General features: G+C 42.8%; 1 long non-coding RNA gene across 1 annotated transcript in view; it reads left to right on the top strand.

Moving 5' to 3' along the window:
* Positions 1–27213, top strand: part of LOC115146607 (uncharacterized) — a 41392-nt gene extending 14179 nt beyond the window's left edge. Inside the window, exon 3 of the long non-coding RNA XR_003866178.2 lies at positions 26693–27213. This is a non-coding gene — a long non-coding RNA (uncharacterized LOC115146607). The remainder of the gene's footprint in view (positions 1–26692) is intronic.
* Positions 27214–27849: the final 636 nt, after the last annotated feature.

The following is a 27849-nucleotide window of genomic DNA, read 5'->3' as shown; positions in this document are numbered from 1 at the left end:
CCATATACTACCTACCACTGCGACCTGTACGCTCTCGTTGGCTGGCCCTCGCTTCATATTCGTCACCAAACCCACTGGCTCCAGGTCATCTACAAGACCCTGCTAGGTAAAGTCCCCCTTATCTCAGCTCGCTGGTCACCTTAGCAGCACCCACCTGTAGCACGCGCTCCAGCAGGTATATCTCTGGCCACCCCTCCTTCCAGTTCTCTGCTCCCAATGACTGGAACGAACTACAAAAATCTCTGAAACTGGAAACACTTATCTCCCTCACTAGCTTTAAGCACCAGCTGTCAGAGCAGCTCACAGATTACTGCATGCACCTGTACATAGCCCATCTATAATTTAGCCCAAACAACTACCTCTTCCCCTACTGTATTTATTTATTTATTTTGCTCCTTTGCACTCCATTATTTCTCTCTACCTTGCACATTCTTCCACTGCAAATCTACCATTCCAGTGTTTTACTTGCTATATTATATTTACTTCGCCAACATGGCTTTTTTTTGCCTTTACCTCCCTTATCTCACCTCATTTGCTCACATTGTATATAGACTTGTTTTTTATACTGTATTATTGACTGTATGTTTGTTTTACTCCGTGTGTAACTCTGTGTTGTTGTATGTGTCGAACTGCTTTGCTTTATCTTGGCCAGGTCGCAATTGTAAATGAGAACTTGTTCTCAACTTGCCTACCTGGTTAAATAAAGGTGAACTAAAAATAAAATGTACAGCCAAAAGCTAAAAGCTTTTCGAGAGAAAATTTAAAAAAAAAAACTTCCTTGCCTGACTTTTTATTTGTGAGAAGCCAACAGCTGTGCTGTGCATGAGAGTCACAGGGCTCTATTTTAACAAACCTGACGCAGTGGTCAATTTAAGCACCGGCAGTAGCGCTATAGGTTCGGCGGTGTGTCAGAAATATGTTTAGCTATTTTCCCAACCACAACTATCTGCGCAGTTGCTGGTGTTTGCACGAAAGGGTTGTGTGCATCACAGCTGGATAGGCTGCGTTTCTACTGTCAAAATGTATTCCATAACCAACTGCATTACTGCTAAAACCAGCTTTTGGTTGGTCTTAAAACCTCACTAGGGTACGTGGGACGGTAGCGTCGACAAATCATTACAAACAGTAACCAGCCAAGTAGAAGAGTTACACAAGTCAGAAATAGAAATAAAATGAATCACTTACCTTTGATGATCTTCATATGGTTGCACTCAGAAGACATTCATTTACTCGATAAAGTCTCTCTTTATATCCAAAAACCTCCATTTTGTTTGTGCGTTTTCTTCAGTAATCCACAGGCTCAAATGCAGTCACAACAAGCAGAAAAAAATCCAAATTGTATCCGTAAAGTTCATAGAAACATGTCAAACGATGTTTATATTCAAGCCTCAGGTTGTTTTTAGCCTAAATAATCGATAATATTTAAACCGGACAATAACGTCGTCAATATAAAAGATAAACAAGAAAGGTGTGCTCTAGGGATTGTGCATGAAAAAGCTCTGTGACACTGTAGGGTCCACTCATTCAGACTGGTCTTACTCCCTCATTGTTCAGAATTCAAGCCTGAACCAATTTCTAAAGACTGTTGACATCTAGTGGAAGGCATAGGAAGTGCAATTTGAGTCCTAAGTCAATGGATACTGTAATGGCATTGAATAGAAAACTACTGGATGGATTTTTTCTCAGGTTTTTGCCTGCCAAATCAGCACTGTTATACTCACAGACATTATTTGAACAGTTTTGGAAACTTTAGAGTGTCGTCTATCCGAATCCACCAATTATATGCATATCCTAGCTTCTGGGCCTGAGTAGCAGGCAGTTTACATTGGGCACGCTTTTCATCCGGAGGTGAAAATAGTGCCCCCTACCCTAGAGAAGTTTTAAATATCCCTACCAGGGCTGCCTGAAATTAGCACTTTCCATCATATTTTTAAGGACACGCCTCAAATATTTCCACCCCTCCAATCTGAGTGCAAGCGTGCTGATGTTTGTTAGGTAAATTGCCGAACCTGGCGTTAGGGCTGGAAAATACCAGCGCGAGGCATGGTCCTAGGGCTCAGGTCCTCCGAAAGAGAGAAAGAGAGAATTAGAGAGAGCATACTTAAATTCACACAGGACACCGGATAAGACAGTAGAAGTACTCCAGATATAACAAACTGACCCTAGCCCCCCGACGCAAACTACTGCAGCATAAATACTGGAGGCTGAGACAGGAGGGGTCAGGAGACACTGTGGCCCCATCAGATGATATCCCCAGACAGGGCCAAACAGGAAGGATGGATATAACCCCACCCACTTTGCCAAAGCACAGCCCCCACACCACTAGAGGGATATCTTCAACCACCAACTTACCATCCTGAGACAAGGCCGAGTATAGCCCACAAAGATCTCCGTCGGCACAACCCAAAGGGGGGGTGCCAACCCAGACAGGAAGATCACATCAGTGACTCAACCCACTCAAGTGACGCACCCCTCCTAGGGACGGCATGAAAGAGCCCGTAATAGGGTTAGAGGCAGAGAATCCCAGTGGAAAGAGGGGAACCGGCCAGGCAGAGACAGCAAGGGCGGTTCGTTGCTCCAGAGCCTTTCCGTTCACCTTCACACTCCTGGGCCAGACTACACTCAATCATATGACCCACTGAAGAGATGAGTCTTCAGTAAAGACTTAAAGGTTGAGACCGAGTCTGCATCTCTCACATTGGTAGGCAGACCATTCCATAAAAATGTAGCTCTATAGGAGAAAGCCCTGGCTCCAGCTGTTTGCTTAGAAATTCTAGGGACAATTAGGAGGCCTGCGTCTTGTGACCGTAGAGTACGTAGGTATGTACGGCAGGACCAAATCAGAGAGATTAGGTAGGAGCAAGCCCATGTAATGCTTTGCAGGTTAGCAGTAAAACCTTGAAATCAGCCCTTGCCTTAACAGGAAGCCAGTGTAGGGAGGCTAGCACTGGTAATATGATCAAATTTTGGGGTTCTAGTCAGCCGTATTTAGCACTAACTGAAGTATATTTAGTGCTTTATCCGGGTAGCCGGAAAGTAGAGCATTGCAGTAGTCTAACCTAGAAGTAACAAAAGCATGGATTCATTTTTCTGCATCATTTTTGGACAGAAAGTTTCTGATTTTTGCAATGTTACGTAGATGGAAAAAAGCTGTCCTTGAAACAGTCTTGATATGTTCGTCAAAAGAGAGATCAGGGTCCAGAGTAACGCCGAGGTCCTTCACAGTTTTATTTGAGACGACTGTACAACCATTAAGATTAATTGTCAGATTCAACACAAGATCTCTTTATTTCTTGGGACCTAGAACAAGCATCTCTGTTTTGTCCAGGTTTAAAAGTAGTAAGTTAGCAGCCATCCACTTCCTTATGTCTGAAACATAGGCTTCTAGCGAGGGCAATTTTGGGGCTTCACCATGTTTCATTGAAATGTACAGCTGTGTGTCATCCGCATAGCAGTGAAAGTTAACATGATTTCGAATAACATCCCCAAGAGGTAAAATATATAGTGAAAACAATAGTGGTCCTAAAACGGAACCTTGAGGAACACCGAAATTTACAGTTGATTTGTCAGAGGACAAACCATTCACAGAGACAAACTGATATATTTCCGACAGATAAGATCTGAACCAGGCCAGAACTTGTCCGTGTAGACCAATTTGGGTTTCCAATCTCTCCAAAAGAATGTGGTGATCGATGGTATCAAAAGCAGCACTAAGGTCTAGGAGCACGAGGACAATTGCAGAGCCTTGGTCTGATGCCATTAAAAGGTAATTTACCACCTTCACAAGTGCAGTCTCAGTGCTATGATGGGGTCTAAAACCAGACTGAAGCATTTCGTATTCATTGTTTGTCTTCAGGAACGCAGTGAGTTGCTGCGCAACAGCCTTTTCAAAATGTTTTGAGAGGAATGGAAGATTCGATATAGGCCGATAGTTTTTTTATATTTTCTGGGTCAAGGTTTGGCTTTTTCAAGAGAGGCTTTATTACTGCCACTTTTAGTGAGTTTGGTACACATCCAGTGGATAGAGAGCCATTTATTATGTTCAACATAGGAGGGCCAAGCACAGGAAGCAGCTCTTTCAGTAGTTTAGTTGGAATAGTGTCCAGTATGCAGCTTGAAGGTTTAGAGGCCATGATTATTTTCATCATTGTGTCAAGAGATATAGTACTAAAACACTTGAGTGTCTCTCTTGATCCTAGGTCCTGGCAGAGTTGTGCAGACTCAGGCCAATTGCGCTTTGAAGGAATACGCAGATTTAAAGGGGAGTCCGTAATTTGCTTTCCAATGATCATGATCTTTTCCTCAAAGAAGTTCATGAATTTATTACTGCTGAAGTGAAAGCCATCCTCACTTGGGGAATGCTACTTTTTAGTTAGCTTTGCGACAGTGTCAAAACGACAGTGAGCCAACGAACAGCAAAAGCACTAGCTATGTCAATCTATTTTCCCACATAATACAAAAGTTGGCCTATTCTGTGTGAGAAACTGTCTGGGACAGTTGTGGGATGTGATAGATTCCAAATTATTACAACCACTAGCATCAAAAACCTGTTTTAAGCAATGAGCCTGATGCAACAGATGAGAACATTTCGCTTAAAATGTTGATAAACTATTAGGCTACTTCACATTATGTTATTTCTTCACATGTTATATTATTGGGCTCCTGAGTGGTGCAGCACTCTAAGGTACTGCATCCCAGTGCTTGAGGCCTCACTACAGACAACCTGGTTCAAATCCAGGCTATATCACACCTGGCTGTGATTGCGAGTCCCATAGGGCGGTGCCAAATTGGCCCAGCCTTGTCCGGGTTTGACCAGTGTTGGCTGTCATTGTAAATAAGAATTTGTTCTTAACTAACCTGCCTAGTTATATAAAGGTTACAGCAAAAATAAGTGTGAATGTTCCATTAGCAGGAAAACACCATTATCAAAAGTGACCACAAATGTGATTATGTATGTGATGCTTTTATTATAAACATGCATTTTTATGGTAAAAATGTTCTTCCTCAAACGTACAAATCACGCTCTGCATATGTATGCCAGTTAGGCTCTACACCCCTTGTAAAGCGGATGGATGTGCTTCATTTTAAGAAACTATTTGGACACTAGCTGTGATAAAAACCTTATCAAAACATCTAGGCCTATGGGCTTGGCTATATGAGGTGTGCGACTATGATTTGAAAAAGTCCCCCCCAAAAAAGCATGGGCTGTTTCTTGCCTTAACCTGGGCGTCATTCACAAGTGATTGTGAATTTTGTTTTCCCCTGGTTCATTTTCATGCCAGCCAGGTAGGCTATACTCCTGTTGCAAAGAGAAGCAATGTGCTTAATATTAGGAAAGTTGGGAAATAAATATAGTAGGCCTAGCCTATGGAAAGCTGATGGGATCCTCCTATTTTTAATAGAGGCCATCACTCTGTTTTCTCCTGCAATTGCATAGCCTGTAGAAATTTTGCGCAACATTTGCAACATAGCTTATGGGCTCTCATGAAGTGTTTGATTAGATTTTCGATGACATTGATTTCAGAGTGATTAGAGCGACACTAGAGCGCTGAGTACCAGGCAGTTAGAAAGTTTGGTAGGCTACAAATGACCATCAGCAGCATCAGAGCTTGGAGCATCAGAGCTTGGAGAGCATCAGAGCTTGAAGAAGCCTAATTACAGTGACTACGGTCATGTGGAAATTGACTGCCATCATGACATGTGACTGCCTGTGTGGCGGTAATATGGTCACCGTAACAGCCCTAAGCATGGTATGATTGTCTGTGTCAGTCGTGCCGGAAATAGTATCTCAGAATCGGCTGCCCTCCTGGGATTTTCACACACGACAGTGTCTAGAGTTTACCAAGTATGATGTGACCCCCCCATAACATCCATCCAACGGAAGAAGTCCTGTGGGCAAAAACAGCTCATTGATGAGAAAGGTTGAAGGAGAATGGCAAGAATCGTGCAAGCCAACCGGCGGGCCACAAACAGACAAATAACGGTGCAGCGGTGTGTAGGACGGGATATCGGAACGCACACCTCTTCGATCCTTGTCACGGATGGGCTATTGCAGCAAAATGGCCACACCGGGTCCACTCCTATCAGCTAAAAACATGAAGAGCGGCTCCAGTGGGCACTCGATCACCAACACTTGACAATTGAGAAATGGAAAAAAATTGCCTGATCTGATAAATCCAGGTTCTGTTGCATCATGCTGATAGCAGAGTCAGTATTTGGCATAAGCAACATGAGTCCATGGACTTATCCTGCCTGGTGTTAATGGTACAGGCTAGTGGCGGGAGTCAAAGGGTCCAACCCGGTACTAGATTAGTGTACTTAATAAACTGGCCACTAAGTGTAAGTCTATTATGCGTGGGAATACTTTGTAACAGATTCCAAAATTAAAATCAATTGGAGCTGATTTGGGACCTTTTTACAGTTTTTACAGTCTTATGTCTAACAATAATAATAAAAAAATGGGCAGGGCTGTCATGCACCCCAAAAATCTAGGGGCACAGTTTTGTGAGTTTGGTTAGGGGGTGGTAAGTCGGAGAAATTAGCATTTTTCAAACTCCTGAAATAGCTTTTTCCTGCAATCTACAGCCATAATGCTTAATTCTATGTAAAAAAAAATATGTTATCTAAGCATACCTCTTGAGCTGTCTGTATCCTCCTGACTGGTGTTTATTTTTTAAAAACTAATATATGCTTCTCTGCATAAAAACAGGGTTTAAGATTGAAAGGAACATGTCTTATTAATTGCTTGCATGCCACCTAAGATACTGTAGTCAGACAAGCTAGCTACTAACTTGTTTGATAGCCTGAAATTGATGGCCCCACAAACTGGGGGCTCAGCTTCCTACATGGCAGGGGGAGCGGGAGGTTCCTGGTGGAGAGCCAGACGCGATCACCAGGATGGAATAAGGAAGCCTCGTTGTGGTGGCAGTCTGCCTGCTCCTTCTTGCGGCAGATGACGCACTGGAGCCTCACATGGGCATCGTTCCAAACCTCCTCTGCGCACCTGAAGCACTCCTCCACCGAAGGAGTTTCGGTCTGGCTCGGGGTCCACAGAGCCAGGGCTGGCTGATACCCCAGGAAACACTGGAAGGGGTTCAGTGCGGTGGAGGAGTGACGCAGTGAATTTTGACCATACTCTCATCAGGGAAGGAACCGGGCCCACTACCCTTGCCGGTGCTGGCAAGGTACCTTCCCAGCTCCTGGTTCATCCTCTCCACCTGCCCGTTAGACTGAGGTTGGTACACAAAAGTGAGGCTGACCGTGACCCCAGCTTCTCGATGGAGGCTTTCCATACCCACAACGTGAATTGGGGGCCACGGTTGGAGACCTGCTGTAACAGAGCCTCAGCAACCTGGAGAGTGGTAGGAAGACCAGAGTGAGGGATAAAACGGTAGGATTTAGAGAATCTGTTCACAACAACCATAATAGTAGTGAAACCCTCAGAAGAGGGGAAATCAGTGACACAATCAATGGACATATGAGACCAAGACAGCTGAGGCACGAGAAGGGTAAGGAGTTTCCCTGCTGAAGCATGCCGGGGAGATTTTGTTTGGGCAAATACGGAGCAGGAGTTGGCATTGCAAGCAACATCCTGCGGCAAGTTTTTGCCACCAGTACTTTACAGAGATAGATTGAGAAGTGAGGGTGATACCTGGGAAATTCCCACATCTATGTCCCAAAGCATGGGGGCAACAACTCGGTAGAGAGAGGTGAGACAATGGAGCTGAAGTTCCTAATGAAGCGGCGGTAGAATTTGACAAACCCCAAAAACCTTTGTTGCCCCTTTATGGTGATTGGGACTGGCCGTGACCTGACTGCATCAACCGTCCTCTTCTCCATCATCACTCTTTGTGGACTGATCTGGTATCCTAAGAAGGAGACAGTGGCCTGATGGAACTGGCACTTCTCCTCTTTCACATGCAGGTGATTATCCAGGAGGCATTCCAGGACTACTCTGACGTGGGCGCTGTGATCCTCCAAGGTGGCTGAGTAGACCAGGATGTCATCGATATATATGACCATCTTGAGCCGGACCATGTCCCAGAACACCTCATTAACAAATGCCTGGAACACTGATGGAGCATTGGCTAATCCATCAAACATCACCAAGTACTAGTTGTGGCCAGACATAATGCTGAATGCCATTTTCCATTCATCCCCATCCCGGATGCGGATCAGATTGTAGGTACTCCGCAGGTCCAATTTGGTAAAAATAATGGGCCCAGCGGAGCTGTTTGATCGTGGCCGGCAGCGGTACTTGGTGGTGATGGAATTGAGGCCTCCGTAATTGATGTACGGGCTTACACCACTGCCCTTCTTGGCGATGAAGAAGAGCCTGCCGATGCAGGGGAGGTGGATGTGCTGGAGAGCCTCCTGGATGTACTCCTCCATAGCCTTGGTTTCAGCTACCAACAGAGGGTAGATTGAGGCTGCGCAGAGGTGCAGAACAGGTCGATGGCACAGTTCCTGGGGCGATGTTGGGGTAGACAGGTGGCGCAGGTCTTGGAGAAAACCTCCCGGGGATACTGGGCTAGAGGGTAACCACAGGACTCTCAACCACAGAGGAAGGAAAAGCTGGTCCACCGGTGCCCAGTCTTGGATTTTCATCCTCGACCATGAGATGGTGGGGTCATGCCGTTGGAGCCACGGGAGGCCGAGAACGACTTTGTGTACTGGTGCATTGATGATGAGGAAGGGAAGGGTGAGTATGAGGTGATGTTCAGGGAGGGGGTGAGGGTCTGGTCGATGAAATTCCCCGTGGCGCCGTAGTCCGCTAGAGCTGTAGTGACAACACATGAGGGACATCCAGCCAGTGAAATAGAATACTGATGCCTACCCGGGAAACGGATGATCACTGTCCTTGTGGACTCTGGCTTGGAACGCACTGGACACCGCTAAAACTGGTGCCCCTCCTGACCAGAAGAGGAGCAGAGCCTCAGCCGTCTCTGTCAACACCACTTTGTGTTGCCCCTACCTCCATGGGCTCAGTCTCTGTTTCAAGACGGCCAAAGGAGGAAGGCGGGAGGTGAGAGGGGTCTCTGGACTTCATCGCACAATCCTCTTCGGAATAAGGCGCAATCCTCTGCTACACAGGTGGATGATCAAAGACTGCCCTGAACAGAGCCATTAACCTCTCATAGAAACCCAGCTCCTCCTCCCTCTCTCCCAGACAGCCGTAGCCCACTCCAAAGCCTGTCTAGTCAGCAGGGAAATGACAGTGGCAACCTTTGACCTCTCGGTGGTGAGGGCTCCTCTCTGATGGCCAAATTGGAGAGAGCACTGGAGTAGGAAGCCACGGCATTTTGATGAATTCCCATCATCTTTGTCCAGGAGAGACAATAGGGCATCGCTGACCTGGGCGGACTGCTGTATGTGCTGGGGGACTGGCTTGACAAATCATGGTAGAGGATCCTTCGCTAGTTGGAGATGAATCCTCTCGGCTGTTGTTGATGTGGTGGTGAAAGCAGAGGATCCATTACCGTACCCAGTTCAGCCAGCTGGTCGTGATGTTGATGGAATAGGTGTTCCTGTTTGTCGACCACCTGGGAAGTATCCTTCTGTTGCTTCCATATCTTGACAGGCAGTATTCTATAATGTATACATAGGGAGTCAGTAAACAGGTGCAGAAGGTGAGTATAATAATAAGAAACAGGAGTAGCGTACTGAATGTTAACAAAACCACTACTGCCTGAAGATTGAAGCTACTGAGGGCTAAAGGGGGAGTGAAGGGAGAGTAATCAGGATGATGATGAAGTCCAGGTGTGCGTAACGATGGGGAGCATGTGTGTGCAATGATGGGTTGCCAACACCGGTGGTGAATAGACCGGCTACGTTGAGCGCCGGAGTGGGAGAGAGGGAGTAGGCGTGTATTTTCAGTACATGCATTTTAATGGTTGTAGCGAAATTAAGATCGTTATTTATTTATTTCACCTTTATTTAACCAGGTAAGCTAGTTGAAAACAAGTTCTCATTTGGAACTGCGACCTGGCCAAGATAAAGCATGGCAGTTCGACACATACAACGACACAGAGTTACACATGGAATGACCAAAACATAGTCAATAATACAGTAGAAAAAAAAGAATATAAAGTCTATATACAGTGAGTTCAAATAAGGGAGTTAAGGCATTACATAGGCCGAAGGAATTACAATATGGCAATTAAACACTGTGGTGCAAAAGGAGCAAAATAAATAAATACAGCATGGGAATGAGATAGATAGATGGGCTGTATACAGATGGGCTGTGAACAGGTGCAGTGATCTGTGAGCTGCTCTGACAGCTGGTTCTTAAAGCTAGTGAGGGAGATGGGAATGTCCAGCTTCAGTGATTTTTGCAGTTCGTTGCAGACAGTGGCAGTAGAGAACTGGAAGGAAAGGTGACCAAAGGAGGAATTGACTTTGGGGGTGACCAATGAGATATACCTGCTGGAGCGTGTGCTACGAGTGGGTGCTGCTATGGTGACCAGCGAGCTGAGATAGGGCGGGGCTTTACCTAGCAGAGACTTGTAGATAACCTGTAGCCAGTGGGTTTGCCGACGAGTATGAAGCGAGGGCCAGCCAACGAGAGCGTACAGGTCGCAGTGGTGGGTAGTATATGGGGCTTTGGTGACAAAACGGATGGCACTGTGATAGACTACATCCAGTTTGCTGAGTAGAGTGTTGGAGGCTATTTTATAGATGACATCGCCGAAGTCAAGGATCGGTAGGATGGTCAGTTTTACGAGGGTATGTTTGGCAGCATGAGTGAAGGAAGCTTTGTTGCGAAATAGGAAGCCGATTCTAGATTACATTTTTGATTGGAGATGCTTAATGTGAGTCTGGAAGGAGAATTTACAGTCTAGCCAGACACCTAGGTATTTGTAGTTATCAAGTCAGAGCCGTCCAGAGTAGTGATGCTGGATGGGCGGGCAGGTGCAGGCAATGATCGGTTGAATAGCATGCATTTAGTTTTATTTACATTTAAGAGCAGTTGGAGGCCACGGAAGGAGAGTTGTATGGCATTGAAGCTCGTCTGGAGGTTAGTTATTAACAGTGTCCAAAGAAGGGCCAGAAGTATACAGAATGGTGTCGTCTGCGTAGAGGTGGATTAGAGAACCACCAGCTGCAAGAGCAACATTATTGATGTATACAGAGAAGAGAGTCAACCCGAGAATTGAACCCTGTGGCACCCCCATAGAGACTGCCAGAGGTCCGGACAACAGGCCCTCCGATTTGACACACTGAGCCCTATCAGAGAAGTAGTTGGTGAACCAGGCGAGGCAATCATTTGAGAAACCAAGGCTTTTGAGTCTGTCAATAAAAATGTGGTGATTGACAGTCGAAAGCCTTGGCCAGGTCGATGAATACAGCTGCACAGTAATGTCTCTTATCGATGGCGGTTATGATATCGTTAAGGACCTTGAGCTTGGCTGAGGTGCACCCATGACCAACTCGGAAACCAGATTGCATAGCGGAGAAGGTATGATGTGATTCAAAATGGTCAGTAATCTGTTTGTTGACTTGGCTTTCGAAGACCTTAGAGATGCAGGGTAGGATAGATATAGGTTTGTAGCAGTTTGGGTCTAGAGTGTCTCCCCCTTTGAAGAGGGGGATGACCGCGGCAGCTTTCCAATCTTCGGGAATCTTAGACGATATGAAAGAGAGGTTGAACAGGCTAGTAATAGGGGTTGCAACAATTTCGGCAGATAATTTTAGAAAGAAAGAGAGGGTCCAGATTGTCTAGCCCGGCTGATTTGTAGGGGTCCAGATTTTGCAGCTCTTTCAGAACATCAGCTATCTGGATATGGGTGAAGGAGAAATGGTGGGGGCTTGGGCGGGTTGCTCTTGAGGGTTACATTTATGGTTCCTCCAATTGATCAGAAGCCGTAAATTAAACAAAAAAATATATCTTTCACATCTGTGTTGTACACCACAGCATCAAGCCTACAAAACATATTTCTGTTAATCAATTTATGAATATTATAAACCACCATAAATATAGCTATTCCTAATTTCCACCTCCTCCAGCCATGAGTTTAACAAGGGGGGGCAATTCTAATATCTTGCCTACGCAGGTCATGGTGTTCAGCCTAGACCGAGTCGCCAAAGGGTTAACAGCAGCTCATCACCCGTCTAACACCATCCCTACCGTGAAGCATGGTGGTGGCAGCATCATGGGATTTTCATCGGCAGGGACTGGGAGACTGGTAAGGATAGAGTGAACAATGAATGGAGCCAAATACAGGCAAATACATGCTGAGAACCTTCTTCAGAGTGCAAATGACCTTATACTGTGGTGAAGATTTACATTCCAACAGGACAATGACCCCAAGCATACAGCCAAAGCAAAGCTGGAATGGATTCAAAACAAGAGTGGCCTAGCCAAAGCCATGATTTGAATCCCATTGAAAATCTGTGCAAAGACTTGAAGATAGCTGTTCACCGCCGCTACCCATTTGACTTAACAGGGCTTAAGAAATTCTGCAAGGAAGAATGGGATAAAATCTCAAAATCCAGATGTGCAAAGTTGATACAAACATTCCCCAGACGACTCAAAGCTGTAATCTTGCCAAAGTGAATTCTACAAAGTATTGACTCAGTGGTGTGAATACTTTCTGTATTTCATTTTCAATAAATAAGCAAAAAAAAATCTAATTATTATGGGGGTGCGTAGATGGGTGAGATCTTTTTATTTAATCTATTTTGAATTCAGGCTCTAACACAAAATGTGTGTTACGTTCTGACCATAGTTCTTTTGTGTTTTATTTGTTTTAGTGTTGGTCAGGACGTGAGCTGAGTGGGCATTCTATGTTGTGTGTCTAGTTTTTCAGTTTCTATGTTTGGCCTGATATAGTTCTCAATCAGAGGCAGGTGTTAGTCATTGTCTCTGATTGGGAACCATATTTAGGTAGCCTGTTTTGTGTTGGGTTTTTGTGGTTGGTTTTTTCCGTGTCTGTTTTTCACCACACGGTACTGTTTCGGTTTTCGTTCGTTTCACATTTATTGTTTTTGTATTCATAGTGTTCAGTTTATGTTTTTTAAATAAACAACCATGGACACTTACCACGCTGCGCATTGGTCCTCCGATCCTTCTCGCTACTCCTCCTCAGACTAAGAGGAGGAAAACCCTTACAATGTGGAATAGGTCAAGGGGTATGAATACTTTCGGAATGCACTGTAGGTCTAAAAAAGGTCTGAAATATTCACTTTCATTATGGGAAAAAGGGTGAGACAGAGAGGGAATAAAATAAAAAAGTGAGAGAGAGACTAGAGACGTACATACAGAACAAGCCTGAATCAGAGTGCAATCACCCAGCGACGGACGGTAGTGATGCTAAGAGTCACAAACGAGAACAATGCTGAGCACTGATTAGGAACACCTTTAGACTGGGGGAAAAATGTCTGACTCTGATTGCCAACAGGATGTCAGTTCTCCAATGCCTTATCAAGGCCTTTTCTTTGTAGGTATTTCAGGAGTGTGTTGAATTTACCGGGGACAAAGGCAGAGGCAGCAGAGGCGTACAGGCAGACACAGCGAGGTGCTAACGAAGATTGAGTCACTGTGCTGGCAGGGATCTAGTGTGGGGTGTATGCCGCATTTTGTTTTAAAATGAATATGCTGGCATTAAAGCGACAACCCGCAGACTGAGCAATTTAATGCATCAGTTAGCGTGTGTCAGTCCATTATGCATTCCATGAAACATAATTTGGCAGTAAAATAAGATTTCCCTGCAGATGTACAACATTCAGACATACAAAGAACTAAGGAACTTTGTGAGGAAGAATGAGGTTGAGGACAGGGCCACAGCGCTTTTGGAAAGTATTCAGACCCCTTGAATATTTCCACATTTTGATAAAACCTTATTTTAAAATGGATTAATTAAAAATGTTCCCTCATCAATCTATACACAATATCCCGAAATGACAAAGTGATAACAGGTTTTTAGAAATGTTTGCAAATTTATAAAAAATGTAAATCAGAAATACCTTATTTACATACATTTTCAGCCCCTTTGCTATGAGATGCGAAATTGAGCTCAGATGCATCCTGTTTCTATTGATCATCCTGGGGATGTTTCTACAACTTGATTGGAGTCCACCTGTGTTGATGCACAGATCTGGGGAAGGGTACCAAAAAATGTCTGCAGCATTGAAGGTCCCCAAGAACACAGTGGCCTCCATAATTCTTAAATGGACGAAGTTTGGAACCACAAAGACTATTCCTAGAGCTGGCCAACCCAGACAAACTGAGCAATAGGGGGAGAAGAGCCTTGGTCGGGGAGGTGACCTAGAACTCAATGGTCACTCAGACAGAGCCCCAGAGTTCCTCTGTGGAGATGGGAGAACCTTCCAGAAGGACAACCATCTTTGCAGCAATCCATCAATCATCCTTTATGGTAGAGTGGCCAGATGGTAGCCACGCCTCAGTAAAAGCCACATGAAAGCCCACTTGGAGTTTGCCAGAAGGCACCTAAAGGACTCCAAGACCCCAAAAAATGATTCTCTGGTCTGATGAAACCAAGATTGAACTCTTTGGCCTGAATGCCAAGCATCACGTCTGGAGAAAAGCTGGCACTATCTCTCTGGTGAAGCATATTGGTGGTAGCATCATAATGTTGGGATGTTTCTCAGCTGCAGGGTCTGGGAGACTAGTCAGGGTCGAGGGAAAGAGCAAAGTACAGAGAAATCCTTGATGAAAACCTGACTGCAGAGCGCTCAGGACCTCAGAATGGGGCAAAGTTTCACCTTCCAACAGGACAATAACACTAAGCACACAGCCAGGACAATGCAGAAGTGGCTTCGGGACAAGTCTCTGAATGTCCTTGAGAGGCCCAACCAGAGCCCGGACTTCCACCCAATCGAACATCTCTAGAGAGACCTGAAAATAGCTGTGCAGCGATGCTCCCCAACCAACCTGACAGAGCTTGAGAAGCTCTGCATAGAAAAATGGGAGAAACTCCCAAAATACAGGTGTGCCAACAAAGAAATCGCTAACAAAGATGCTTCAACAAAGTACTGAGTATGAATAAGTACAGTAACAGTAAAAAGTTTGGAAACACTTACTTGTTCTTTCTTTTTACTATTTTCTACATTGTAGAATAATAGTGAAGACATCAAAACTAATATATAACACATATGGAATCATGCAGTATTTTGACAACCGGATGAATAGTGTGCCCAAAGTAAAGGCCCAGAAGCTAGGATATAATTGCTACATTTGGATAGAAAACACTCTAAAGTTTCTAAAGCTGTTAAAATTATATCTGTGAGTATAACAGAACTGCTATGGCAGGCGAAACCCTGAGGACAAACCCCCCCCAAAAAAAAAAAAATGTTTTTGCCTACCCTTATTTTCAATGGCTATCACTTTTATTATAAGTCCTCCCAGATTGCAGTTCCTAGGGCTTTCACTAGATGTCAGTCTTTAAAGAATTTCAGGCTGGTTTTTGGAAAAATTTGCCAGAAATTGTAGTTTTTCTAGGTGGCTCCCATTTTGCCTGTAGTGTTTCCAAGAGAACATGTTCTTTGGTATTTTTCTCCGGTAAAGACAATAACGATTCTGTCTTAAATTGTATCGTTTATTTACGTATTAGGGTACCTAAGCTTTGATTATAAACGTTGTTTGACTTGTTTGGAAAAGTTTATTAGTAACGTTTGGGATTCATTTTGTATGCATTTTGATGGAGGGAAACTGGGTGGATTATTGACGGAAGCACATCAGCTAAACTGAGTTTTTATGGATATAAAGAAGGACATTATCGAACAAAAGGACCATTTGTGATGTAACTGGGACCTTTTGGAGTGCCAACAGAAGAAGATCATCAAAGGTAAGGCATTTTTTATATCGCTATTTCTGACTTTCGTGTCACACCTGCCTGGTAGTAATATGTTTTTCATGTGTTTGTATGCGGGGCGCTGTCCTCAGATAATCGCATGGTTTGCTTTCGCCGTAAAGCCTTTTTGAAATCTGACACAGCTGCTGGATTAACAAGACGTTAAGCTTTATTTTGATGTTTTACACTTGTGATTTTATGAAAGTTAAATATTTATAATACTGTGGTTTGAATTTCTTGCTCTGCAATTTCACCGGATGTTGGCCAGGTGGGACACTACCGTCCCACCTGCCCGTAAGAAGTTAAATAAATCAAAATATGTTATATTTGAGATTCTTCATAGTAGCCACCCTTTGCCTTGATGACAGCCTTGCACACATGGCATTCTTTCAACCAGCTTCATCAGGTGGAATGAATTCCAATTAACAGGTGTGAAACATGACAGTCCATCATTACTTTAAGACATGAAGGTAGGTCAATCTAGAACATTTCTTCAAGTGCAGTTGCAAAAACCATCAAGCGCTATGATGAAACTGGCTCTCATGAGGACCGCCACAGAAAATGAGGACCCAGAGTGTCCTCTGGTGCAGAGGACAAGTTCATTAGAGTTAACTGCACCTCAGATTGCAGTCCAAATAAATGCTTCACAGAGTTCAAGTAACAGACACATGTCAACATCAACTGTTCAGAGGAGAATTACTGCAAAGAAACCACTACTAAAGGACACCAATAATAAGAAGAGACTTGCTTGGGCGAAGAAACATGAGCAATGGACATTAGACCAGTGGAAATCTGTCCTTTGGTCTGATGAGTCCAAATTTGAGATTTTTGGTTACAACCGCCGTGTCTTTGTGAGACACACAGTAGGTGAACGGATGATCTCTGCATGTGTGGTTCCCACCGTGAAGCATGGAGGAGGAGGTGTGATGGTGTGGAGGTGCTTTGCTAGTGACACTGTCTATTTATTTAGAATTCAAGGCACACTTAACCAGCAAAGCACACTTAACATCATTCTGCAGTGATACGCCATCCCATCTGGTTTGCGCTTAGTGCGACTAGCGTTTGTTTTTCAACAGGACAATGACCCAACACACCTAGAATAATGCTGTAACCTAACAAAATGTGTAACAAGTCAAGGGGTCTGAATACTTTTCCAAATGCACTTTAAGTATCAAATGCTGAGGAATGCCGTTTTAGGATCAGTTTTGCATTATAGATCACAATCAATAAGATTAAGTGGACATGGGGACCTAATCCTTGATCAGCACTCCTACTCTGAGACACTCAATGCATACACTGTTGTATGCAAAACACCTGTTCTTTCCGTGACATAGACTGACCAGGTGAATGCTATGATCCCTTATGTATGTCACTTGTTAAATCCACTTCAATCAGTGTAGATGAAGGAGAGGAGACCGGTTAAAGATGGATTTCTAGGCCTTGAGACGTGGATTGTGTTTATGTGCCATTCAGAAGGTGAATGGGCAAGACAAAATATTTAAGTGACTTTGAACGGGGTATGGTAGTAGGTGCCAGGCACACCGGTTTGTGTCAAGAACTACAATGCTGCTATGTAGGTTTTTCATGCTCATCAGTTTCCTGTGTGTACCAAGAATGGTCCTCCAGCTGACTTGATTCAACTGTGCAATGCTTTCGACACCCTTTTTGAGTCCATGTGCCGACAAATTGAGGCTGTTCTGTGGGCAAAATGAACTCAACATTAGGAATGTGTTCCTAATGTTTGGTATAGTCAGTGTAAATGGACCGGAAAAACAACACTCAATAAAGATATACAAAGTACTATTTGATGGCTCTTGTGTCTTTGTCCACATGGACAGTGGTTCTCTCTTATCATACTATACATGCAGATCATGGAAGCAATGATGTCAGCTCAGGGCAGACAGTCAGTGCCCTAACTTAAGTACATCTACATCTTCATCACGCTCTGCTGAAATCCCACCACCAAGCCCCAGAATCCATCTGAACTACATTCACTCTCCTGGAGGGCCTGATGTAGGCACAGCAGGTGTTAAAAATGCATGGGTCCTACTGTTTACTTTTCTTATTTAGTACAATGACAGCAGTGTTCCAAAGGTGACACACAATGTTAACTCTAAGCTGCGCCGATGGGCGGGCGTACAGCTCCCCCAGGACTGTCACGAGATTGAACTTGACTCAACTTTCTAATTATCTCCCTTAGTTAATCAACACTATATACATTTCACTTTACTGTGTGAATTGTGATTGAATCAACTAAATTCTAGCTACTTTCATTGCAAAATACCAAGAGATATTTTGTAGGCAGAACATTTCGGAGTAACCATGCACAGCTGCAGTAGGCCTATCTGCAAATAGCCCATTGTCACATATGGATCTCTGCCATTCACTTTGAACTGGACTGTGTTTACAGCATGAGCAGTCGTGAGTACATGCGCTTGTAGCCACGTGTCCCCATTTGTTCATATCCTTTGTTAGTGAGTTATTAGCCCAGTTATAGATCATCTGTAGTCAGCAATGTGATTGCTTCCTACAAGAGCACAAAACGTGTACATCTTTGAAAAGCGAGTAAATAGCTTTTTTGGTCTTAAAAGGACAGTGTTGTATTTTGAGACAGGTTTGAAAAAGCTAAGTAGCCAATAGGCAGAGAGTAGCATAATTTGTCTGATTCTATGTAATAATGGTAGGGGAATAATACTGAATTGTATTTTGTAAAGTGTTTTCTTGCATCAAACAACACAATAGCATTTTCAGTCACCTCCTTGTCTGGACAGGCAAATACTAAGCCCTGCATGTTTTTTCTCTCCAAAAGTCTAATGGAATATAGGCCTTAATAAAGTGGGTACAGCCTCACAGTAAACACGCTGTTCACAGTAAACACGCTGGAAGTTGCACAGAATTTACACAACATTCAAGTTTGTGCTCAGCACACCTGAAATTATCTCAGTGGCAAAAAACATTAGAGGGAACATTGATGACAGAACTTCAAAGGAAGACTGCTGAAAATATGGAAGACAAGGGTTATACATTTAGGTCAATGTTGAATAATGTGTAGTAATTGCAAACATAGAACCTGCACACTTGCTATTACATGTGTCTTATAGTGTTATTTCACGTTTATTACAGTGCCTTTAGAAGTAGATCCCCTAACGCTTGTGTTTTCTATGTAGGATGTCTGAAAGACTAGTACCATCATGTAGTTTTGATCTTGTCACGATCATCGTAATGAGCGGTCCAATGCACAGCTTGATTGAAGTTCCATATCTTTATTTATAAAACTTTAAACAAAAACAATAAACCAATAACAAAACTTGAAGAAGTGGTGCACATGCACAAACACAAAACAATATCTCACAAACACAGGTGGGAAAAATGGCTATTTAAATATGATCCCCAATTAGAGGCAACGATTACCAGCTGCCTCTAATTGGGAACCATATAAAACACCAACATAGAAAATTTAAACTAGAACACCCCCTAGTCACGCCCTGACTAACTACACCATAGAGAAACAAGGGCTGTCTATGGTCAGGGAGTGACAGATCTATTCCTCTCACATTGGCTTTTAAACTCAGCAAAAAAGAAACCTTTTCAGGACCCTGTCTGTCAAAGATCATTTGTAAAAATCAAAATAACTTCCCAGATCTTCATTGCAAAGGGTTTAAGCACTGTTTCCCATGCTAGTTCAATGAACCATAAACAATTAATGAACATGCACCATTGAAACGGTCGTTAAGACACTAACAGTTTACAGACGGTAGGCAATTAAGGTCACAGTTATGAAAACTTAGGACACTAAAGAGGCCTTTCTACTGACTCTGAAAAACATCAAAAGTAAGATGCCCAGGGTCCCTGCTCATCTGTGTGAACGTGCCTTAGGCATGCTGCAAGGAGGCATGAGGACTGCAGACGTGACCAGGGCAATACATTTCAATGTCCGTACTGAGAGACGCCTAAGACAGCGCGGACAGCTGATCGTCCTCGCCGTGGCAGACCATGTGTAACAACACATGCACAGGATCGATATATCTGAACTTCACAACTGCGGGACAGGTACAGGATGGAAACAACATCTGCCCGAGTTACACAAGGAACACACAATCCTTCCATCAGTGCTCAGACTGTCCGCAATAGGCTGAGAGAGGCTGGACTGAGGGATTGTAGGTCTGTTATAAGGCAGATCCTCACCAGACGTCACCGGCAACAATATCGCCGATGGGCACAAACCAACCGTCGCTGGACCAGACAGGACTGGCAAAAGTGCTCTACACTGACGAGTCGCGGTTTTGTCTCACCAGGGGTGATAGTCGGATTTGCGTTTATCTTCGAAGGAATGAGCGTTACACTGAGGCCTGTACTCTGGAGCGGGATCAATTTGGAGCTGGAGGGTCTGTCATGTTCTGGGGCGGTGTGTCACAGCATCATCAAACTGAGCTTGTTGTCTTTGCAGGCAATCTCAACAATGTGCGTGACAGAGAAGACATCCTCCTCCCTCATGTGGTACCCTTCCTGCAGACTCATCCTGACATGAACCTACAGCATGACAATGCCACCAGCCATACTGCTCATTCTGTGCGTGATTTCCTGCAAGACAGGAATGTCAGTGTTCTGCCATGGCCAGCGAAGAGCCCTGATTTCAATTCCATTGAGTACGTCTGGGACCTGTTGGATCGGAGGGCTAGGGCCATTCCCCCCAGAAATTTCCGGGAACTTACGGGTGCCTTGGTGGAAGAGAGGGGTAACATCTCACAGCAAGAACGGGCAAATCTGGTGCAGTCCATGAGGAGGAGATGCACTGCAGTACTTAATGCAGCTGGTGGCCACACCAGATACTGACTGTTACTTTTGATTTTGACCCCCCTTCCCTTTGTTCAGGAACACATTTGTAACGGCTTTCTTGTGGAGAAGGAGAGTCGGACCAAAATGCAGCGTGATGATGATTCATGATATTTTAATGAAGGAAAAAACTATACATGAAGAAACTACAAAATAATGAAATGTGAAAACCGAAACAGCCCTATGTGATGCAAACACAAAGACAGGAACAATCACCCACAAAACACTCAAAGAATATGGCTGCCTAAATATGGTTCCCAATCAGAGACAACGATAAACACCTGCCTCTGATTGAGAACCACTCCAGACAGCCTTAGACTTTGCTAGATACCCCCACTAAGCCACACACCCAATACCTAACAAAACCCAAGACAAAACACACCACAATAAACCCATTTCACACCCCGGCCTGACCAAATAAATAAAGACAAACACAATATACTTCGACCAGGGCGTGACAACATTATTCAATTTCTGTGGAACTTGTTCAGTTTATGTCTCAGTTGTTGAATCTTGGTATGTTCATACAAATATTTATTTATGTTAAGTTTGCTGAAAATAAACGCAGTTGACAGTGAGAGGAGGTTTATTTTATTTGCTGAGTTGATATAAGCCTTGCAGACTACACTGGAGCCATGATGCCACAAACTACTATTTACTAGACCTCAGTGTATTGCTCTCTCAGTGCAGCAGGAAGAGATAATCATGGTCTCTCTCTATTAAATAATTAAATGGTTCTGAGATGATTTTGTCATCCTCCAAGCAAGGCTGAAGCTTCCAGATGATGCATCCTCCCATAAGGATCACAGCATTGTGAATACATGATGGGAGCCATGGATTTTTAGAGTGAAACACAAGCGCTATGCGGAAATCAAGCACTAGTAGCATACCTGCAAAGTTCCCTGCAATCAGTGACCATGCCAAGAGAGTCCCGATTTGGTTTTCACCTAACTTTAATGAAAGAGCTCAATAATAACTGGATGTCATAAGGTGAACGCACCAATTTGTAAGTCGCTCTGGATAAGAGCGTCTGCTAAATGACTTAAATGTAAATGTAAATAACTATATGGCAGACCTATGAAAAAAAAAACTTGAGATGGGGAAACATAGCTTAGTGAGCTACCACTGACCATGTGCTGTTAGCAAATAGTGCACATTTGTACGGTGACTAGGACTGGTTCGATAAGGAGAATAAACAATTATTTCTGTATCCTTATTAACAAATATGATACAAGGTCTTGGGGCCAAATAGTTTATATTTTTAAGCTCATTATATTGTAACACTTGTGTGGTCCTACTGTAAAGGCGGCACACAATTTGGCTTATTACCGAAGTAATTATGATGTATAGCTAAGCGATTCTTGGTGTGGGAATCTATTAAATGCACTTAGAAGCATACCCAGCTGACCAAGTCTGGAGAATGTTAGCCCTCGGTAGTCTAACCAGTGAAGACAAAAATCAACTATAATATTCTGACTGTGTTTTGGTAATGTGCACACCTACAACATCATTGCGCAAAATGGTATGCTGCATCTCCTGGATATGTGTGCAACAAAAGTTCAAATTTCACTGCTACCATTTCTGTCAAGCCGTCTATTATGCATACAGTTTGACACATATGTCCGATAAATCCAACCTATGTGTAACCGGTGCTGTCCGGCACTGCTGTAACTCTGCGTTGTATGTGGTTGATTAAGACTATAGACGTGGACTTTGGAGATCAGGTAGTTTTAATTAAGCAGAATTCACTCTCTGCATCCTGCATCTGCATCCAAAAGAAAATAAAACATTTGTAGAGCCACATCGTCGCCTCTTTCTCTCATAGTGCATCAAAATGATTTTCGAAATTAGTACTGCCTCTCCTTATTATGTATCAACACAGAACATATATTTTACATAGATAAAACCACATACCTGCATCCAAAAGAAAATAAAGCATTTGTAGAGAGCATATGTTCTGTGAATCGTCGCCTCTTTCTACAACAGATGCACAATACAAGGGACTGGGATCTTTCGAGGAGCTTAGCAATCGTTCACACATTCAATTGCCTGCTAATACCTTAGCTAGCTATTGACCGTATGTTGAATTCAAGAATGTTGATATCATCCTAAAAAGTACAATTACAAGTGCATCATAACAATACCATCCGCTTATGAATAACCTCTAAATATACAACATTATTCATGAACAAAAACACTGTGTGTATGACTTTGTGCTTAAAATAATCAAACTTTTCTGAAGACGACAGAAAAATAGCGTGCCTACCTCTCATAGGGCATCAAAATGATTTGAGCACGCAGGGCAAAACGTAAGTACACACTCCCCTACTCCCAGGATACAGGCATGCATAATAACAAATCAACATGACATGTTAATATATGAACCTGGTGAAATTCACACAGTACTTTAACAACTGCGACATAAGCACCTAACATAACGCACTGCAACGCAATTCTGCAAAGCAAATGCAGCGTTCCATTGGAAATTAATGTACTTCTTGTGTACCAAAATGCAATGAGGCTATTGTTGTGACCGATGCGTGAGACATTAGTTTGTAATGTTTGTTTATAAGCTTGACCATAATGTATGGGTCATGGTGGATAATACAAATGCTGAGCTAGCATAGGAGCGAGGGATTGAGGGCGTCTGAATTTCAGTCTTACCCTTTCTGCGTTAGTGCTGGCCCGGCCTGTCCTAGTCAGCCGATTTACTACTCTAACATGCTCTTAATTGCAGTTTTCTATAAACCTGCCCTGGAGGTACGACAAGAGCTTGAATTATTTATAAGAAGTGTGTCAGACATTTTACAAGGAGTTAATTTAACATTTTTAATCTAGGGACTCCTTTTATTAACCTTTTGCTCCACTGCCACATAATCATAATTATATGCATGAATGATTGGTATTGGGTAAAATAAGGGTAAAATGTTGTAAAATTTGTGTGGAATCAGAGTGTGAATAGGATATATTACGCCAGTCATATTAAAATGACTTAACATATATGTATTTTTTAACAATGTTCCCTCGATTTGTAAGAGAGAGTATTTCAAAAAATGTAATTCCAATGTCAAAGGCTATGTCACCAATTCTTACTTCACATTTTATTCCTGGAATAACCAGAGCAAATTTGACTTTGCCTACCAGTATGTGATAGAGAAATGTATGTAGAAAGATAAATACACATTTTTATCTTTCTCTCCCAGGCGGTTTTCCTGTTTTTACTTCTGTCTTACATTGGTATTTACAGTTTATGGACCTAACAAACACCCTTACACCCCATCACACATATTTCATCGAAACACGCACGCACGCACGCACGCACGCACGCACGCACGCACGCACACACACACACACACACACACACACACACACACACACACACTCTCTGTGCCCCTGAAGTGTGAGTGGAAATTGATACAGCAGAGTAAACACACTCAGATATCAGTGGTCCACCACAAGGCGACCATCAGGATATAATAAGTCTAGCTTAAGATTTATAATGCCACAGCAATTCTTACAATAAAACATAATTACAATTTAAGGTCACATTACCCAGAGTGATCGCTTGCTAAAACACAATCTTCATATTTCGACACAGAAATGAAAGGGATAGTACACCGAAATGACAAAATTACACATTTGTTTCCTTACCCTAGAAGTAGTCTGTGTACAAGTTATGACAGCAATCCATGCTTTGGTTTAGTTTCCTTGGTCGTGGTTGTCACAGTTTCCAAATGCTAACGTTTTAGCATCATATCCAGCATATTTGTGCCTGTGGAATCAGTTAACAATTACAATGATTTAACACATTCTGAGCAATCTGTTTTTCGTCCAAAAATGGCACTCTAACTTCACTCCAGGCATCATAAATTGGTTAAATGAGGTATGTTTTTCAACAACAAGTATATCAATGCCATTTCCACCACTCTACAAATATTACTCTGGTAGATCTACTACTAGTACTACTACTATCACTAAGTATAGTGTACTAGTGTACTGTCAAAATAAATTGTAGAAGTCAATAGAGTGGATGGCTGTTTCCCACTGCTATACTGTAGGACATTTGCAAAAACACTCAGACCAGTGGATGGACAGTACATTATGCCTGTTCCCATCATGCAGTGTGTGTAGTAAAAGGTTGCAACACTGAAAGTGCTGAGTGATGATTGAGCAAGCAGGAACAGTCTCTACTGTCAAAGAACGGGCGATAGAGGAGCTTAGCGGTTAAGAGCGTTGGGCCTGTAACCGAAAGGTTACTGGTTTGAATCCCTGAGCCGACTAGTTGTAAGTCTGTGGTTGTACCCTTGTGCAAGGCATTTAACCCTCATTGCTCCTGTAAATTGCTCTGAATAAGAGTGTTTACTAAAATGTAAAATATCCGGATGTAAACTGTTTTGTTGTCTACTGTAAATATGGGTTAGCTTACATTTCATGGAAAAGGGACAGTTAAAGGGACAATCTGGGATGCAAACAACAAAAAGTTTTTTTTTTAAATCCACAGGATTTGCATGCAGTCTTGGGGTCATGACTGTCTATGAAATATGCTATGATTGACATATAGAGGAGTGAGAAGTATTCTCAACTGGCAGAGATTTTGTGTCAGGTTTCAGTCTCTGATCCCACCAATGCCATACAGTGTGACTCAGAAGGAGAAGCAGTGTCTTTATGGATGGGAGTTGTCATGCCATTTCTCTCAGATTAAAAGGAAATATTGATTAAAATTTCTCTTGCCTCTATTTTTCAGACTACAAGTTAGAATGGGGTCTTTGATCTCAGCGACAGCTGGAATCTGAATGTGACTGAGGGAGAAACGTGGAGAGGGTTTCAATGCACAGTGACTTCAGTCGCCCTAGTGCAGTCAGTGCTGTGTCTGTGATGCCTACTGCTCTGCTTGGCTCGGCTCAGTCAACTGAACTGCCAGGAGCGTCTGGACACACAACATCAATTCATTATTAATGAATTTCTTAATTGCTTGGGAGACACCCTTAACTACTGTGACCTAGAGTCTTAGAAAGAGGGTTCAAACAGGGTTCTTCAGCTGGAGAACACTTTTTGGACCCAGTTAGAACCCTTTTGGGTTCCATGTAAAACTCTCTTTAGGAAGGGTTCTTCATTGAAACCAAAAGAGTTCTACCTTCTCCTATCTGTACAGCTAAAGAACCCTTTAAGGTTCTAGACATCACCTTTTTTCCCTAAAAGTGTATATATCTCACAGTACAGTACTTTTCCCTCTCTCTCTCTCTCTCTCTCTCTCTCTCTCTCTCTCTCTCACACACACACACACTCTCCTGCTCACTCCCTCACTCTACCCCCCCTCTCTCTCCCCTTTCTCTCATTCCATCCTATACTGTCTATCATGTGACCAGAGTGGTATTAAGAGCAATGGCCAGGATAAAATACAGCCTTTTGATCATCTGCCTAGGAGTCCAATTGATACAAGGATTACTCTAAATCAAGACTGTAAGATTTCCTGATGTTAACCGCAAATTTGAGCAAATCCATTTAGTGCTATCCTGTTATTTTTAACCATGACCGAGGCAAACAGATCTGTGCTGATGGATCACAGCAAATCTGTGTCACATTGTAACATTTAGTTCACACCATAATAATAAATCACATCCCAAGTTGCTGTAAATGTAATCTATCTTTCCAAGTAAAATGGTTCTGCCTGTTTTCACGCTACGTTCTGATATACAGGTGTAAGTAAATCTAATATAGTTTTAGTCATTCAAACTAATTCTATGTCTAGAATACTCACTGTATAACATATACAAATCCAGAACAAATTCAAGAAAGCATACAGTATTATATAGAGCCATTATTGCATAGAACTCCTTTCCATCTCATATTTCTAAAATGAACAGCAAACCTGGTTTAAAAAAACAGATGAAGCAAGACTTCACGGCACAACGCCTCTCCCCCTTTTGACCTAGATATTTTGTGTGTATGTATTGATATGTAAGCGATGTGTGCCGTTTTTAAATGTATGTAGTTCTGACCTTGTGCTGTTCTTGTCTATTAATGTTCTGTATTATGTCACATTTCAGGTTCCGTGTGGACCTCAAGAAGAGTAGCTGCGGCTTTGGCAACAACTAATAGGGATCCAATTTTTTTTCACCTTTATTTAACCAGGTAGGCTAGTTGAGAACAAGTTCTCATTTGCAACTGCGACCTGGCCAAGATAAAGCATAGCAGTGTGAACAGACAACACAGAGTTACACATGGAGTAAACAATTAACAAGTCAATAACACAGTAATAAAATACCAATACCCATACTGAACATAAATATATGAGAAAAATGTAAAGTGTTGGTTCCGTGTTTTATGAGCTGAAATAAAAGTTCCATTACATTTTTCATACTCACAAAAGCTTATTTCTCTCAAATGTTGTGCAACATTCCACAGGCAACTATCAAATGGTGGTCACACCAGATACTGACTGGTTTTCTGATCCACGTCCCTGTGACCAACAGAGGCATATCTGTGAAATCCATAGATTAGGTTCTAATGAATTTATTTAAATTGACTGATTTCCTTATATGAACTGTAACTCAGTAAAATCTTTGAAATTGTTGCATGTTACATTTATATATTTGCTCAGTGTACTTTAATAGAGTCAAACAATATATATTTTGTTAAATGTATTCATAAACATTAAATATGGGAATGCACAGACCCTTGAAACACGGAATGAGAATATTTTACATCAACCAATGTGGTATACAAATGGAAAGTGTTTCACACATTTGCACCCTCTGCCATAGCTAGTGAAGCAAGCAGAGGCCATAGCCCTTATCAGCATTGTTCAACCTCAGTATGAGGGATAAAAATGTTTTGGCTCCTGGCCCTTAATATTGGCCTTGCCCTGGCCCTTTTTCTCAAAGCAGAGAGAGATCTCTCTCAACTTTGCGTGTACAAGGCCTAGAAACCCACGCAATGCAAGCCCACCGGACCTTGATGTAGATGCAGAGCTGTGCTGATTTTAGCCTCACTCTATGGTCAGAGTGCTCAAACACCTCCCTTGCACACAAAACAAATATAGACTTGGAAACATCAAGATGTTCCATGTTTTTCTGAAATCCCAAACATGTCTGATATTTCGACTGGTTAAATGCCAGAAGAGAGGATGTCAAAACGCAGAAAAGTCTGGAGAATACTTTATGGTATGCATCAAATTCCCAGTAAGCCAGTTATTATTTTGTCT

The sequence above is a fragment of the Oncorhynchus nerka genome, linkage group LG18, assembly GCF_034236695.1.
Source record: "Oncorhynchus nerka isolate Pitt River linkage group LG18, Oner_Uvic_2.0, whole genome shotgun sequence".
Classification (NCBI taxonomy): Eukaryota; Metazoa; Chordata; class Actinopteri; order Salmoniformes; family Salmonidae; genus Oncorhynchus; species Oncorhynchus nerka.
The sequence above is the reverse complement of the archived record's forward strand: the minus strand, read 5'-3'. Positions and strand labels throughout refer to the sequence as shown.